Here is a 16,165-nt window from a genome sequence, read left to right on the forward strand (position 1 = left end):
CTAGCTGAAGAATTATTGGATTTTTCTGAAGAAAAAAGACCCAGGGGTTATTTTCTTCATTTTCAACGTGAAGAAAAATGACCCCCATAGAAAAATGACCCCCCCCCCGTAAACATGAATAGAAATTGGTTACTCCGTATCCAAGATATGACTTTGAAATTACTTCATTTTTCACTCTGTTCAACTGATTTTGAAGTAATAAACACCGAACTTGTAAATAAAGCGCTGTATATAGTTTTCCATATCCGTAGCAAGTACACACAAAACACTCTTACATTGCCACAAATTGATTGTTAACAGTTACGGCACTTCTCTCGTCGACATACGGCGGAAAATGACGCAAAGAAAGAAAAATTCATATACAATGAGGATATTGTGTGATAATTAACGAACAATAATCATGAAAGAATAATTGTTGTAATAATATATTAAGCAATATTCATTGGTGAATGAATTGTCAATCGAAGAATGATACATGTATATATTTTTATGAAAAAAGACTAAGGGGGCAGTTAACGTAGGAATATGAATACTTCTTATTTTCATTTCTTGGGGAAAGTGATTTTAAAAAATCATTTTGCGTTAGTTTTGGTTTCTTCTACGTAATACATGAACATCATAATTCTAAATATTTGTTGTAATGTTGTATTTGTGATCATGAATATATTTTATTCTTTTAGAGCAAATGTGTGAAGAGTACCTGACTATAGTAAATCTTAATAGATAATAAACACTGATCGATTAAAATAAGAAAAGATTGCTTCTAAAAGCGTTGATAAGAGGTTGGGGGCCATGTAAACGGTTTATATCGCCCTTGATTTTGATCACACGATCTTTATTGTATCCAAAGTTACCAAAGCTCATACAACTATTGATGCTTTCATCATCTTGATATTAACTAAACTTGCTAAGGTATGCCGATGAAAAAGTAAAATATATTTTCTGTATGAGTACTCTCAGTACTTTGACGATTTTCCTTATTGTCCGTTCACCTCTACTGGCGTAATGGCTGCTGTCAGTGCCTACTAACTTCAGCTTGGTTATGCCTAACAGTGGAGTAAACTTTTCATAACTTTGGTTTTATCATTAATTCTGGTTGATGCACTTGGATGCTTAGCAGTTTGTAATAGTGGAAATCCTCAATGCAAGTATAATTCATGAAAAATATGAAGAATATAGAAGATGCGACGGCGAAGCGCGAAGATGCGAAGACGAAAGTGCTAAGTTGCGAAGGCGAAGAAGTAATACTACTATCGCTCCTTCGCCTTCGCAGCTTCGCACTCTCGCCTTCAAATCTTCGCGCTTTCGCCTTTGTAGCTCACCGAGACGAAGTCAAGGGGAGCTTATGCTATACTCCCGGCGTCGGCATCGGCGTCCAGAGCTGGTTAAAGTTTGTCTTGCAGGTCCTGTATCTAAGCTACTACTTGTCCTATTTTCACCAAACTTGCATCGATGATGCATCTGGACCTACTGAATCTGGTTCCTAACTTTCAGATGCTGGAAGAGGTTAAGGTTTTTGGAGCAGGTCAAAGTTTTTGTTGCAGTTGCCCTTTTGATAGCAATATCTAAGTTACTGCTGGTCCTAACTTCACCAAACTGATGCACCTGAAAGGCTTGAATGCTGAATCTGAGCCATAGGTTTGTGATTCTTGATGAGGTTTAGGAACAGGTCACATGTTTTATAGATGATAGCTTGCATAGTTGATTTAACTATGTTATAAATGAAACGCAGAGGTAGCTTCAGATGCAGAGCTTAATCTCCATTATCAAGGGTGCTAAAAAATATATCTTAGTTATTGCAGGTCCTAACTTCACCTAACTTTGAATGGATGGAGTGTCTTATGATACAGATGCACCTGACAGGCATGGATGCTGAATCTGAGCCATAGTTTGCGGATGCTGGAGGAGGTAAAGGTTTTAATTGCTGGTGACCACTGATAATGATATCTTAGTTATTACTGATCCTAACTTCACCAAACTTGCATGGATGGTGCGTCTTATGATACTGATGCACTTGGCAGGCTTGAATGCTGAATCTGAGCCATAGGTTTATGATTCTTGATGAGGTTTAGGTTTTTGGAACAGGTCACTTTTTTATAGATGAGAGCTTGCATAGATGATTTAACTATGTTATAAATGAAATGCAGAGGTTGCTTCAGATGCAGAGCCTGATCTCCATAATCAAGGATGCTAAAGAAATCTCCTACCTCCCTCAAACCTGCTTAATAGATAGAAGTGGTTGTTGCTAAATGATATTACATGATTCCTATAATATACATGTAGTATTGTATGATATGAAACACGATTGTTTAATATGATACAATATATCACTATATGTTATATTGTAAAACGTTATATGACACGATATGATATTGTTACGATTCCTGGGTTGAGACTATATCATCATTTGTGTTAATCATTTGTGTGTTGTTGTGACTTACTTGTTTTATTTACATTGTTATATAAATCCTTTTATTCCATTGGAATACAGACTTGTTTACTTTCGTTCACGGGCCCTGGAAGTCCAAGTGCCTAAGAATTTCGCTAGACTGGTTTACATCCGGTTTAATCGCAGTGAATCGAAAGGTAAATCGAAACGTAAGTTCTGATTGGTCAATAATAAAATAAATTCTTATCAATATTTGTCAATCTTCATTATTCTCGCATTTCATTGTTGAAAGGCCAAACTACCCAGTATCTATGCGCAAAACTCCTTTCAAACATTTGATTCATACTCACCATCAACTGTTATCAGTTTCGCCACCTTATTGACGAGCAGAATTTTTTTATTATTAACCAATCAGAACTTATCTTTCGATTCACTGCGATTAAACCGGATGTTAACCAGTCTAGCGAAATTCTTAGGCACTTGGATGTATAAAAACACCTTTTTCTTCGATGGAACAGCATTGGAGCGGAACGAATGTATACATATGTCGTAAGTAAAGTATACTTGAACGATTTATCGCGAAATTTCGTTTGAGGAACGCCCAGACTTCGTCAAACCCGATTTCGCCCCAAAAAGAGTGTCCTACCCTTACTTTTTTATACATGCACATGTAATATATTTACAATAACTTCCAGGGCCCGTGCTTTCGTTCAGACTAACCGCCATGCCTGCGGTATATAACGGACTTTGAGCCCGATGTTTAAAACTATTTAAACTCTTTATAACAAAAAAATGACAATCGAAATGAACGATAATAATTGATGTTATTTAACTTTATGAATGGTAATTTTGTATTATAATGTAAAAATGTTAAATGTCATGTATTTTATGTCGGTACAACGTTATCATATAATTATCATGAGATAAAATGCGCCAAGTTAGTTGACGCTTATGACGTTGACGTTGTCAACGTCTCAGCATAAACATAACAAGTTAGGGCATAAAAAGACGGTGTTTTGAAAGCAAAGTCCAGTTGACGGTGAAGAGCAACTCGCTTGACAGTGGTATGTATTGACATTACCAAGTCTTTTAGTTATTACGGTAAAGTAATATAACTTTTGATTGGTTCGTCGCTATACTTATAGGAGATAATAACGTTGTACCAACCGTACTGTATAATAGTAATAATTATACGTGTTTTTATATGGAATCATTCGTTCGTTGCAATAAATGGTAAAACTTTATACGGAGTATTTATATTAGTTTCGGCAAGTTGAATATAATAAGTGAACCAACGATTTCTATAAACTGTGACCAAAGTTAATTCTTTTTGAACCTTGACGCAAGATAATAATTAAACAGCGGCCCATAATTAAGTTTAAGCGTTTACACGTACCCTCGGTTCGTTACAATATTGTATCAATTTTTTTGATATTCTATGATATGATATTGTATCATGATATTGTTATGTATAGTATTGTATATTATGATACCATATTTGTATAATATTATATTGTATTCTTAATTTATTATTTAATCACATGATACTATAATATATGATATTGCAATATTTTATTATCTCAGAAAAGTGCGTGACAAAACACAAAGAGTAAAAACATTTTTAATTTTCTTTAATTTTATTTCAAATCTGGCGATGATTGGGCACGGCTGTTTAACGGTAATGGGCCGCCATACATGACAAAGGGCATGCCCCAAATTTCTAAATTCAACACATCACATAACATCATACTGTAGTTCACATAATTCAACAAATTCAAACAAAGTTCAAAGTTCATTCAAAGTTCAAAGTTCACTCAAAGTTCAAATGTTTAATACCTTGACTCTGGAGGTGCAGAAGTCAAGAATTTACGATTGGCCCTTGGGAGGTGCAGGGGTCGATGTCCACATAATAATACATGCACTAGTCTCAAATGACCAGCGCCGCTCATTCACGCCATAAGTTCCCAAACTATAAAGCAGCTATGGAGCTTTAGAGATTGGGAACTCCGCCACCATATGGGTGGGGGTATGAGCGGATTTAACTTACAACCGTGCCCTAGGGTAAGCTTGCTAAGCCGGATAGCAAGCATACCCTTTTGTTAAGATAGCCTCAAGGCCCCTCTGAAGAGTATTTAGGAAAACAGCATTAGCCAATTTTGACAAGTGTACTCCACCACAGAAAAACAAGGAGTCACGCTTTATATCAGGATGGCGGATAATTGCGCCGTCATACCGCAAGGCCAACCTGGATGCACAAGAATTAAGACGTTTACGTTGTGATTCCATAGCACGAGAGTTTTGAGAATAACGCCATTGTATGCGTGGAAGGATGCAAGACTAAATGACCTTTGAATGTGGGAAGTTGGTTTGAATAAATTGAAAAAGCTTCATGCAAACTATCCTTAGTTTTCTAATTGAAGTCTCCCCTAAGTCATTTCCCCCACAGTGTATTAAAATGACATTAGGTGCAGGACCCACCTTTGCGAGGGTTTTAAGCTTCTGTTCTACTTGAGACAATTTCATGCCACTGTACCCCTGCCACCATAAAGAAATATTTAGCCTTTTCAAGTTGAGGTGAAGACCTCCAGGTCTTAAAAATGCTTCTAACTGAGCATGCCTCAGTATTGAGGACCCCACTAACCACACTTTTTGTTTGTCTACAATAGATAAGCAAAGCCTATGAGTTAAAATTTTGGTATGCGAATGTATGACTTATAACACGAAGATTTCCATCTTCCACATTTCTGAATTGTTTCCGCAGAAAAACCTTGCAATGCCAATTTGGTGCTAGCTCCAATCCGAAAAGAATGAGATTTGTATCTTGTGTACTCCGATAATTTAAGACGGACTAATGCTTTTGAGAGGACTGCCGTAAACTGGTATCTTGTGAGTGGGGTCTTATGGAAGTGACAAAAAGGGGCCCTGCAGTCAACGGGCGAACACTCAAATATTTCTCAATAAGCTTGAATGGACACGCAACTCCCTCAGATTTACCAATTTGCAAAATGGTACCTTTTCCTACCTGGTCAGTCTTCGAATGTTTGAGATTGATTAACAATAGCTGTTTATCAGGGTCTAGAGTTAGATTTTCCATACAAAGTACAATATTCTTCGAAATTTTACAGTGGACAGTCAATTCACCGACACGAAATAAGCCATGAAATGCCAGTGAAAACGCTGCCGAGAAAAGACTTGTTTCATAAGAATTAGTGCATGTGGTGGGTAAAACCAAAGTCTTTAGTTATAGGCAGTCTTGTATCAGAATTGTGATTTAAGCGTTTCATGCTCTGCAAAAGCTTTGTAACTAAAAATTGAGAAGTTGGGTCCCCTATTCCTTTTAACTTGCAGTGATAAGAAATTGCAGACAAATACGAACGCACCGTTGAATAAGCAAGGCCAGATGTTGATACATGTAGATGCAGTAAGTACTGAACCACCGAACATAGTGTTGGAGGCCAATATGAAAGTGCGGAATGATGACAAAAAAATTTATATGACAGTAAACCGACTTTTTGAACCCTATGTGTGTTATCGGATATTGCAGCTTCTGACAGCCGATCAAATTCAAACTTAAAATAAGGTTGTGAAATGACTGGGGGATGAGTTCGGGGTCCCTCCTTGCGTTTGGTGCAGCCTAACGAAACCTGCCACTGTTTACGAGAAATGGCATCAGCAATATTATTAGATTTGGTTGAAATATATTCTGCACGAAATAAAATGTTGTGTCGCATGCCTTTTAAGACAAATGCTCTTACTAATACCATGACAAGCTCAGAATTAGAGGTTAGTTTGTTCAAAACTGCAACCAATGCCTGATTGTCTATGTGAAATGAAATTTTTTTGTTGGCTAATTTGTTGGCCCAAATGATGACGGATAAAACCACGGGGATAAACTCTAGTAGGGTCATGTCGTGATGCCCATCGATATACTTCCAATTTTTGGGCCAACTAAAGAAACACCATTCCCCATTCAAATACGCCCCACATCCTAGTTGAGCAGACCCTGAGCTATCGGTGAACAAATTGAGATTTTGATCTGAATGCCAATCTTCTTCAAAGAAATAAACCACGCCGTTAAAACCCTCCAAAAATCTAAACCACATAAAAATGTCCTCCCGCATCGACTGAGTAACTCTTAGGTAATGATGTGGTTGCGTGACACCGATGGTGGCGTCATACAGGCGCCGAACAAATGCACGGCCTGGCCGAATTGCCCTTGTAAAAAAATTAAGTTTTCCCAGCACTGATTGCAACTGCTTAGGTGTGACTTTCTTAAGTGGTAACAATTGTTTTAAATGATTTTGGAGTTCAATACATTTTAAATGAGGTACTCTAACCAGCATTTCAATAGTGTCAATTCCCAAACCTAAAAATGTTAAGCAAGCGGTAGGACCTACAGTTTTATCCTCAGCTAAAGGTACCTAAAGATCATGACAAATACTATGAAATTCAGACATGGTGTCCTTAAAAACAGAAGCATTGTGACCCGCAAATATGAAGTCGTCCAAATAGTGGTCTACTGTGTCTACATTCGATTTTTTTTTATTGCCAACCAGTTCAAAAATGTTGCAAATTCTTCAAAGACCTTACATGACACAGAACACCCCATTGGTCAACACTTATCAATGTAGTACATATCATCAAACATAAAACCAAGTAGGTCAAAATCCCCTGGACATATTGGCAAAAGTCTTAAAGCTGATTTTATATCGCATTTTTGGGAGTTGATTTTAATCAACTCTCCTATGCAGTTACTCTGGCAAACCGAAACTGAAACAGTGTTTGGACCTAAGCACAAATCATCACCGCTGACAAGAGTTAGTTCTTGAAAATAATCGATAAATTCAATGTAATGTACGCTGACGCAATTTTTTAAAGTAAACTTATTTATAATTACCTTGAAAATAGTCAGATTTTAAATAGTACGAACAATTTAGGAATTTTTTGCAGTCGTATGTATTCCTACGCCAGAGTTCAATAAAGTCTCGTTCAACCATGCACGCGGGCTTCCCGATGGATTTTACAGCGCTATGTAGAAAGTCACTTCATACGATATGACGTCATAATTAGGTTTGACGTCACGATCTGCATTACTGTCGATAGTATTTTAACGTTAAAAGTGAATTATATTAAACCAGTATAATACCGCATGTTTCCTTTACAAAAATGCTGCCATTAATGCTAGACGTACAGAATTCATTCATATTGAAGACCAGTATCAAATAATCGGCAGTTTTAAAGCTTCGTTTTAAGTAAAAGACTAGGATAAACTAGTGGTTTCGAGACTCTCCCTGCTACGTGTAAACAACTGAATGAAGAAATTTTAATGCTTGGCGCAGGTGAAAGATCAACACAATTTTAGAATAGTTTACGTAAAATTGGTAGAGAATATAAGTACCAATGTGAATCGTGCTTGGGAAACCTACGGATTTACCCCAATGTTTTGTAAATCGCTTTTGACTTATTTTCATAGTTAGGCTTAATTGTTTTCATACTTTCGTTTTTTCTGCCTTGCACTTCTGGCAGCTCCTATCTGGGTCACCTTTTTAATTTGTAAACAATTAGGTAAATAATCGTGCAAATGCCAAACAACTTCACACACTGATAGAATATTTATTTCCGTATTATAATTACCTAGCTAGGATTTTTTAAAACCTTAACATCGTCTTTCACCAATAATTTTTCTAAAAATTATTCGATACTGGCAAATATTCGTTACCGGTAAAACGACTGTACGTGTAAGTTATTTCATTTTATCGTCTTTTAAAGCACGCGTGAGAAAATTTTCAAGGATAAATACAAACGTATTACTAGTATTGATTACGATTTTAAGAACTGTTTTATGATATACTCACATTAAAATATTCCCGTACAACTACCTCCTTCATAAACAGGTCGTTTACCGCAACATGTAACAAGATAACCCCTGGAGCTCATTTAATGTGAACGATACCCTACTCTGACTGTACATCCCTGGGAATGTTATTGTCATTTAAATTTTAGACTACGTGATTTTATTTGACCATTTCAGTTTCGCAGTAAAAATTATGCCTCGTGTTTATAGTCTATTCCATAGAATCTAAGGTACTTGTAGTCAAATATAAAATCTAGAGGTATTTTTATTTTAAACCTTATCTTTATTAATTGGTGGATAAAATGTATTCTAGAAATAAATGCGACAATACAAAAATATTTTTATCTGCTGTTGCAGCAATTAACATGCTTGTAGAGATCCCCCCTGAGGATTAATTTTCGATCCGCGCCTGACCTAGTAATAGCATCAATAGGGAAACAGACTATGCTATTTTATGCAGAATGCTCCCTGAAAATGGCTCGATATGTTAATTATAAGTTTTTATGCAAAACAGACCCCCATTATTTTTCTAAGAACATGGTATTGCACACCACAAGCATCAAACATGGCTATGATTTTATTAAGCAACCCAATGTTATATTTTCAACCACTCTACACGTGGATGAACACAAACGATAACTCTGTTCTGAATATTATCGTTTAATGTAAATAACGGCTAGATGGTGAAATAAGACAAACATCTTAAAAGGTTTTCATAATTTAATATAAATCCAAGTAGGATATGATATAAAACAAGAGGCCCATGGGCCACATCGCTCACCTGAGGAACAATAGGTATGATAAAGTCAGCTTAATGGAGTCATGATACAAACAATCTGGACAATGTACAATAATAATGTAGATCCTGTATAAATAAAATCCATTTTCCCCCTTGGAACTCAGATAGCCCTGATTGCTGCCAATATTTACAAGAGCAGACTTTAATCACTGCTCCTGCACATATATAGGGACTCAACGTTACGCAGGCAGGGATGACCGCAGACCTACGCAACTCAACAGGTACCAACGTTTACACAAGCAGGGATGATCAGACACTTGCGCCAACAGCTCAACCTAACGCAAGCAGGGAGTGCCGCACACTTACGCTAGAAAGGCCTGAACACCAGCAGGGATGACCATACATTAGTGCTCTGCCGCCACCACCACCATTACAAGCAGGTATGACTGCACACTTGTATTAATGCGATACAAGGCTGGAATAACCGCACACTTTGTATCGAAGGTTAGAAAACACGTAGATTAGATAGAGCAGGGATGATCACACACTCAATCTATCCATACTTGTTCAAGTTTAACCCCTAACAGTCACTCATCGTACTGTACTGCACTAGACACTGTCCCTATATATATGTGCCGGCCTAAAATAATTCATAGTATCTAAAAATTGGAAATAAAAAATAAACAAACTAATCCGGCCTAACCCAAAACTTCTTATGCAGAACAACTTATATACATTGAATATTTATTATTGTATAAAAATAATCATCACAATAATTGGTTAACAGTGGATGCATTACCGGGTAATTAAAATAATCAAGAATCAATAAATCAAGGGCAATAACTCAATACAGTAATTCAAAAAGATTCTAATGAAAAAATAGCTGCCTGCTTCAATTTTATAGTCATATCACATGTTGAGTATTGCAGTTCTCAAAAAGATCCTTTACAATTGTTTATACCGTATATGGGATATTTAGCTACATCAAACTCTGAACCTTCTTGTGAGGCCGAAGAATTGTCCTGGAGCCAAAGTTATAACAATTATAAAGAATCATCTTGCTGATTAGTTTCTGAGAAAATTTTTTTTAAAGATTTACTTTATATATTCCTATGTAAAACTTTGACACCCCCCCCCCCCCATGTGGCCTCACCCTACCCCAGGGGATCATGATTTTCACAACTTTGAATCTACACTACCTGAGGATACTTCCACACAAGTTTCACCTTTCCTGGCTGATTAGTTTCTGAGAAGAAGATTTTTAAAGATTTACTCTATATATTCCTATGTAAAACTTCGACTCCCCATTGTGCCCCACCCTACCCCCAGGGATCATGATTTTCACAACTTTGAATCTACACTGCCTGAGGATGCTTCCACAACAGTTTCACCTTTCCTGGCTGATTAGTTTCTGAGAAGAAGATTTTTTAAGATTTACTCTATATATTCTATGTAAAATTTTAACACCCCACCCCAATGTGGCCTCACCCTACCCCAGGGGTCATGAATTTCACAACTTTGAATCTACACTACCTGAGGATGCTTCCACACAAGTTTCAGCTTTTCTGGCTGTTTAGTTTCTGAGAAGAAGATTTTTTAAGATTTACTCTATATATTCCTATGTAAAACTTCGACCCCCCATTGTGGCCCCACCCAACCATCGGGGGTCATGAATTTCACAACTTTGAATCTACACTACCTAAGGATGCTTCCACACAAGTTTCAGCTTTCCTGGCAGTTTAGTTTCTGAGAAGAAGATTTTTAAAGATTTACTCTATATATTCCTATGTAAAACTTCGACCCCCATTGTGGCCCCACCCTACCCCTGAGGGTCATGAATTTCACAACTTTGAATCTACACTACCTGAGGATGCTTCCACACAAGTTTCAGCTTTCCTGGCTGTTTAGTTTCTGAGAAGAAGATTTTTAAAGATTTACTCTATATATTCCTATGTAAAACTTCGACCCCCCATTGTGGCCCCACCCTACCCCCGGGGGTCATGAATTTCACAACTTTGAATCTACACTACCTGAGGATGCTTCCACACAAGTTTCAGCTTTCCTGGCTGTTTAGTTTCTGAGAAGAAGATTTTTAAAGATTTACTCTATATATTCCTATGTAAAACTTCGACCCCCATTGTGGCCCCACCCAACCATCGGGGGTCATGAATTTCACAACTTTGAATCTACACTACCTAAGGATGCTTCCACACAAGTTTCAGCTTTCCTGGCAGTTTAGTTTCTGAGAAGAAGATTTTTAAAGATTTACTCTATATATTCCTATGTAAAACTTCGACCCCCATTGTGGCCCCACCTTACCCCTGAGGGTCATGAATTTCACAACTTTGAATCTACACTACCTGAGGATGCTTCCACACAAGTTTCAGCTTTCCTGGCTGTTTAGTTTCTGAGAAGAAGATTTTTAAAGATTTACTCTATATATTCCTATGTAAAACTTCGACCCCCCCCATGTGGCCCCACCCTACCCCCGGGGGTCATGAATTTCACAACTTTGAATCTACACTACCTGAGGATGCTTCCACACAAGTTTCAGCTTTCCTGGCTGTTTAGTTTCTGAGAAGAAGATTTTTAAAGATTTACTCTATATATTCCTATGTAAAACTTCGACCCCCATTGTGGCCCCACCCTACCCCCGGGGGTCATGAATTTCACAACTTTGAATCTACACTACCTGAGGATGCTTCCAAACAAGTTTCAGCTTTCCTGGCTTTCTGGTTCTTCAGAAGAAGATTTTTAATTTCTCGAAATTTTTCATTAATTTCTAATTATCTCCCCTTGAAAACGGGTGTGGCCCTTAATTTTCACAACTTTGAATCCCCTTTGCCTAAGGATGATTTGTGCCAAGTTTGGTTGAAATTGGCCTAGTAGTTCTTGAGAAGATGTTGAAAATGTGAAAAGTTTACGAACAGCCGGACAGACGGACGGACAGACGGACGACAGACAAAATGTGATCAGAATAGCTCACTTGAGCTTTCAGCTCAGGTGAGCTAAAAAACGACCAGTACTTACATATTTTGAGAATATTATCCGAACACTTATACTTCCGCTCGAAATTTCATAGGAACTGAACAAATCTCGGTGAAGTCTCGTGAACTTTCATTCGAGCACCTCTGGATTTATTACATACTTAGCAACAATAAAGAAAACAATCCGAACACATTCGCAGGGGTGTATAGTCCATATTAAGATCGTACGGCGTCGGCGGTACAAAGTACTAGAAACAATCAATACACATGTTGCATGCATTTCATTTTATATTAGATTACTTTAAAAATGAAGGTCTGAATGTGCCAACTCCAGAGTAGGCAAAAAATGAAGTTAATTTTCACCCTCCCCCCCCCCCCCTTTTTTTTTTACAAACAAAAGATGTCTCTATGTTTCAAAATTAGTGCTCCCTTGAATAATTTTTTTGAATTAAGGTAGATCAAGAATTTAACATTTCTGAATTACAACAGCATAAAGACTTAAAGGGGCATGGTCACAATTTTCGTCAAATTTTATTTTTCGATTTCTGTTGTTTTCAATGCTTTAAGGTATTTCTAATAATAAAATAAAGTTTGAGAGTAATTCGTAGAGTTATAAGCAAGATAAAAGGCTCACAATTCTATGTCATGTAAACAAGGCTCGTGCCCTGTTTTTGTTTACATAGGTTCAATATACCAGTAAAAAAATCTTTTTCCAGCTTATTTGTCTATCTTTTTATTTATTTTAGGCATGGTTAAACAGTTCCTAACGTTTAACACATTCGTTTTAAGTTAAAAACTGAAAGTTTTACTTCAACGTTCAAAATGTAAACAAACGCTTTGTTTACATAACGAAGAATTTCAAGCTCTGTAACTCGCTTATAACTCCACAAATGACAATCAAACTTCAGTTGCCAATTAAAAATGCCTTTCCGAAGCATCGTAAATATAATCAAAGTACTGAGAGTACTGAAAGACGGGGTCTTGAAAGTTTGAATTTGTAATTGTCCTGGATTTCCTCGAATATGCTTCCAAAATTTATGAGTTTGAATTAGTTGTTACAATCTATGTTAATTCGGCTTTTTTTGCAATTGTCTGATACTTTGTCTAAATTTTACTCAATCTCGGCCTTCATAATTGTAGAAAATTGACACAACGGTATATTATGTAAAATAAGACCCCAAGGAAAAATTTTAAAAATTACTACTAACAGGGAAAATCAAACAACTATATCAAAGTAGATAATTTTAATCATTAGATTTATTCAATTTTTTGATCCAAGAGAAAATCCACAAGCCGGACGGTATCCGTAATAAGAGTTTTATGAAAACCCCGAAAACTCTAAAACTGCTGAATTAACAAACAAAGTGAACATTTGTATACCGATAACAAACACAGGCACCTGACGTTAGAAATCTTTTTTTTACAATAAGATTCCAAGATTTTTGACAATAAAAAAATTTGTCTCAGTCGCCATTTTGATTTTTAAGACCGACTTATCTAATTTGCGATTCATGCAAAATTAATAGGTAAAAATAAATCCGTTCGCCACTTACTACTTTTTTGTGTAAACTCGTGCATCACCTACACGAATTACGATATAACCGTTCCTTTCATTAAAAATCATACTCCGAAAATCAGAGACAAAAATAACAGAGATTGTCAACTCCGCCATTAGCGTGTAAATTTTACGGGACAAACCTTACTTTGAGAACTACAAGTGCAACAGCAATCTTGTATAAGTCATTAAATTTGAACATGATAGTGAAACTAAATATTTTAAGCATGTTTTATTTATGAAATATTTACAAAAACTCTTTATTTAGTTTTAAAATTACTTTTTTAAAACTTATTGACTTTTCACAAAGTAATGGTAATGCATTACTTTACTCATGTAATGGCAATGTAATGCATTACTTCCAAAAAATTAAGTAATGGTAATGGTAATTTAATGCCTTAATTCATGAAGTAATGGTAATGTAATGCATTATTTTACAATGTAATTCACCCCAAGCCTGATTCCAACTAAGCCGGAAAACATGAACATTAACATTTAACTTGGTTCTTCAATCGATTAGATTGTATATATTATATGATGTATAAGTCTTCCAAAATGTATAATCTATTATAGATTTTGCTTACAATGCATTGTTTAAAATTTAAATTCAGTTTAATCAAATGAAGAGCCAACGAACGAGAAGGCAAATTCAGACTTGTTTTTATTTCTCTGTACAAAATTCCTTTAGAGACGAACCGCAAGTCATATCGCAAGTAGACTGGAAGCCAATGAAACACCTATTTAATTTGTAAAACATCTGTGTATAACACGTCCCGATTTTAACTTCGGTTTGCACATGAAGTTTGGTAGTATTCAGGTGAAAGATTGTCAAAATAAAATTCACAACTTTTCAAAAATGGCACATTGCGTTTGGGAACTTTAATTTCGATTCCACCGTCAACCTCTTTTATTGATTAATAAGCTCGTACACCAACTGAATCGTCAACGGCGCTGTGCATACAGTTACGTAACTCATTCCACATTTGAACCCGAGCAAGAATATCTTGATCAATAAAACTATTTGTTTATTTTCTAAATAGAATTTTGTTTATACACAGAGGACTTAAAAAGATTTAATGCGTGTTTTTATGATACATATTTACTGAAAGGCATGAAAACTTTCTGCACTATTTTCTTACGCGTAGACTCAATTAATGTGTTCTACGCGTGCCTTCCGGTTTGAGACTTCGGCTGACTGTAAACCAATAGATGGGGTCACGTGACCCCGTCTAAAAATCGGAAAAATAATTTTTGACCAAAATCGTGACCATGCCCCTTTAAAACTCGTAAAATATTTCTTGTCTAAATTTAAATTTTAATTTATGGTTTCTTTCAAAATACAAGACCTTCGGAGGCGATAAAATTCAGCAAAATTGAGTTTTTTAATTTCAAAAACTTTAATAAACTTTTAATTCAATAACTTTAATACAATTTGGTAAGTATTCAAGTTCCGTGTAAAACTACAGCTGTGATAACTTATGTTTGTCAGGGAGATAATCCCAGTTAGTGTCTTAAATATAATTCATAATGTGCTCTAAATATTCTTTATTATGTATAGAGATTGCAGTTTTCTAACTGCGAATAGTAAATTCAGAAAAATTGACAGAATTATTTCAAAATGAAGGGGGGGGGGGGGGGTAGTTGAAGCATGAAGTCATGGCATGGGGTCTAGCAATTCTGAACTAACATCGAATCATTTTACAAGAATTTGTATTATATATGAATATTAGCAGCATTTTATATTTACATCAAATGGGACAGTGTTCCACTTCTACAATAATTTGCATTTTCCTTTGCTAATTTTTTTTTTTTATTTCAAAAAGGTTTAGCTTGCCTTATCAGACAATGAGCTTGCCTTTGGTCACTCTTGTGCAAAGTTTTGGTTTATAGTGGCAAATGGAAAAGTAAAAAATTATATAAAAAAATGTTCAACAGTCATTTACTAATAGCAAATGACGGATAATCTGAGAATCTCAATTTCTTTCTTGAGTGAAGGGATTTAAAAGTCTTCTAAGATGAGGAACTACCTTTGAAAATTTAAATTATTAGAAATTAACACAAAATAATGTTTGGTGTTTAAAATATTTCCGTCATCAACCATACAGCAAGTTATATCAGGATTTTGCATAATGATTGCAATATTTAAAGAACAAATATTTTTAGGCGAAGACTCTAAAATATTCTTAAAATATTCAGCATTGTAAGTTTATAAATAGTATTATTTTGATGATCAAAATTTGATGAAATGTCTTTTTTTTGTTGAGGGATTAGTTTGTCATAATAATAATTAAACTACGCATTAATTCAGGAAATAAAAGTTACATATTTCCTTATCGTCCAAGCCCCGCGTTTTGTGTCCATTCCATTTGTGGAAGTTGAATGTACACTAAATCTGTGGCTTCCGACGATTCCGGGTCATTTGTAAAACTTAGTACCGGAGGTACAAACTGTTTCTAAGACATTTATCCCCAGGGTTAAGAGGGATGGAAAGACATTTTTAAATTTTAAAATGATAAACTTGCTGTAAACATCAATCTGAATAAATAATTAGATTATTCAGGGTCAGACTGTTTAATAAATTGTCGCTGTGTTGATCCTTACAAAGACATATGATGACGTCAAAGCGTAAAGGATCTGAAAA

At 35.8% G+C, this 16,165-nt stretch overlaps 1 pseudogene; it reads right to left on the reverse strand.

The window, feature by feature from the left end:
- Positions 1–4,459: 4,459 nt before the first annotated feature.
- On the reverse strand, positions 4,460–6,510 carry LOC128175817 (uncharacterized; annotated as a pseudogene).
- Positions 6,511–16,165: the final 9,655 nt, after the last annotated feature.

This window comes from Crassostrea angulata, chromosome 3, assembly GCF_025612915.1.
Source record: "Crassostrea angulata isolate pt1a10 chromosome 3, ASM2561291v2, whole genome shotgun sequence".
Taxonomy (NCBI): Eukaryota; Metazoa; Mollusca; class Bivalvia; order Ostreida; family Ostreidae; genus Magallana; species Magallana angulata.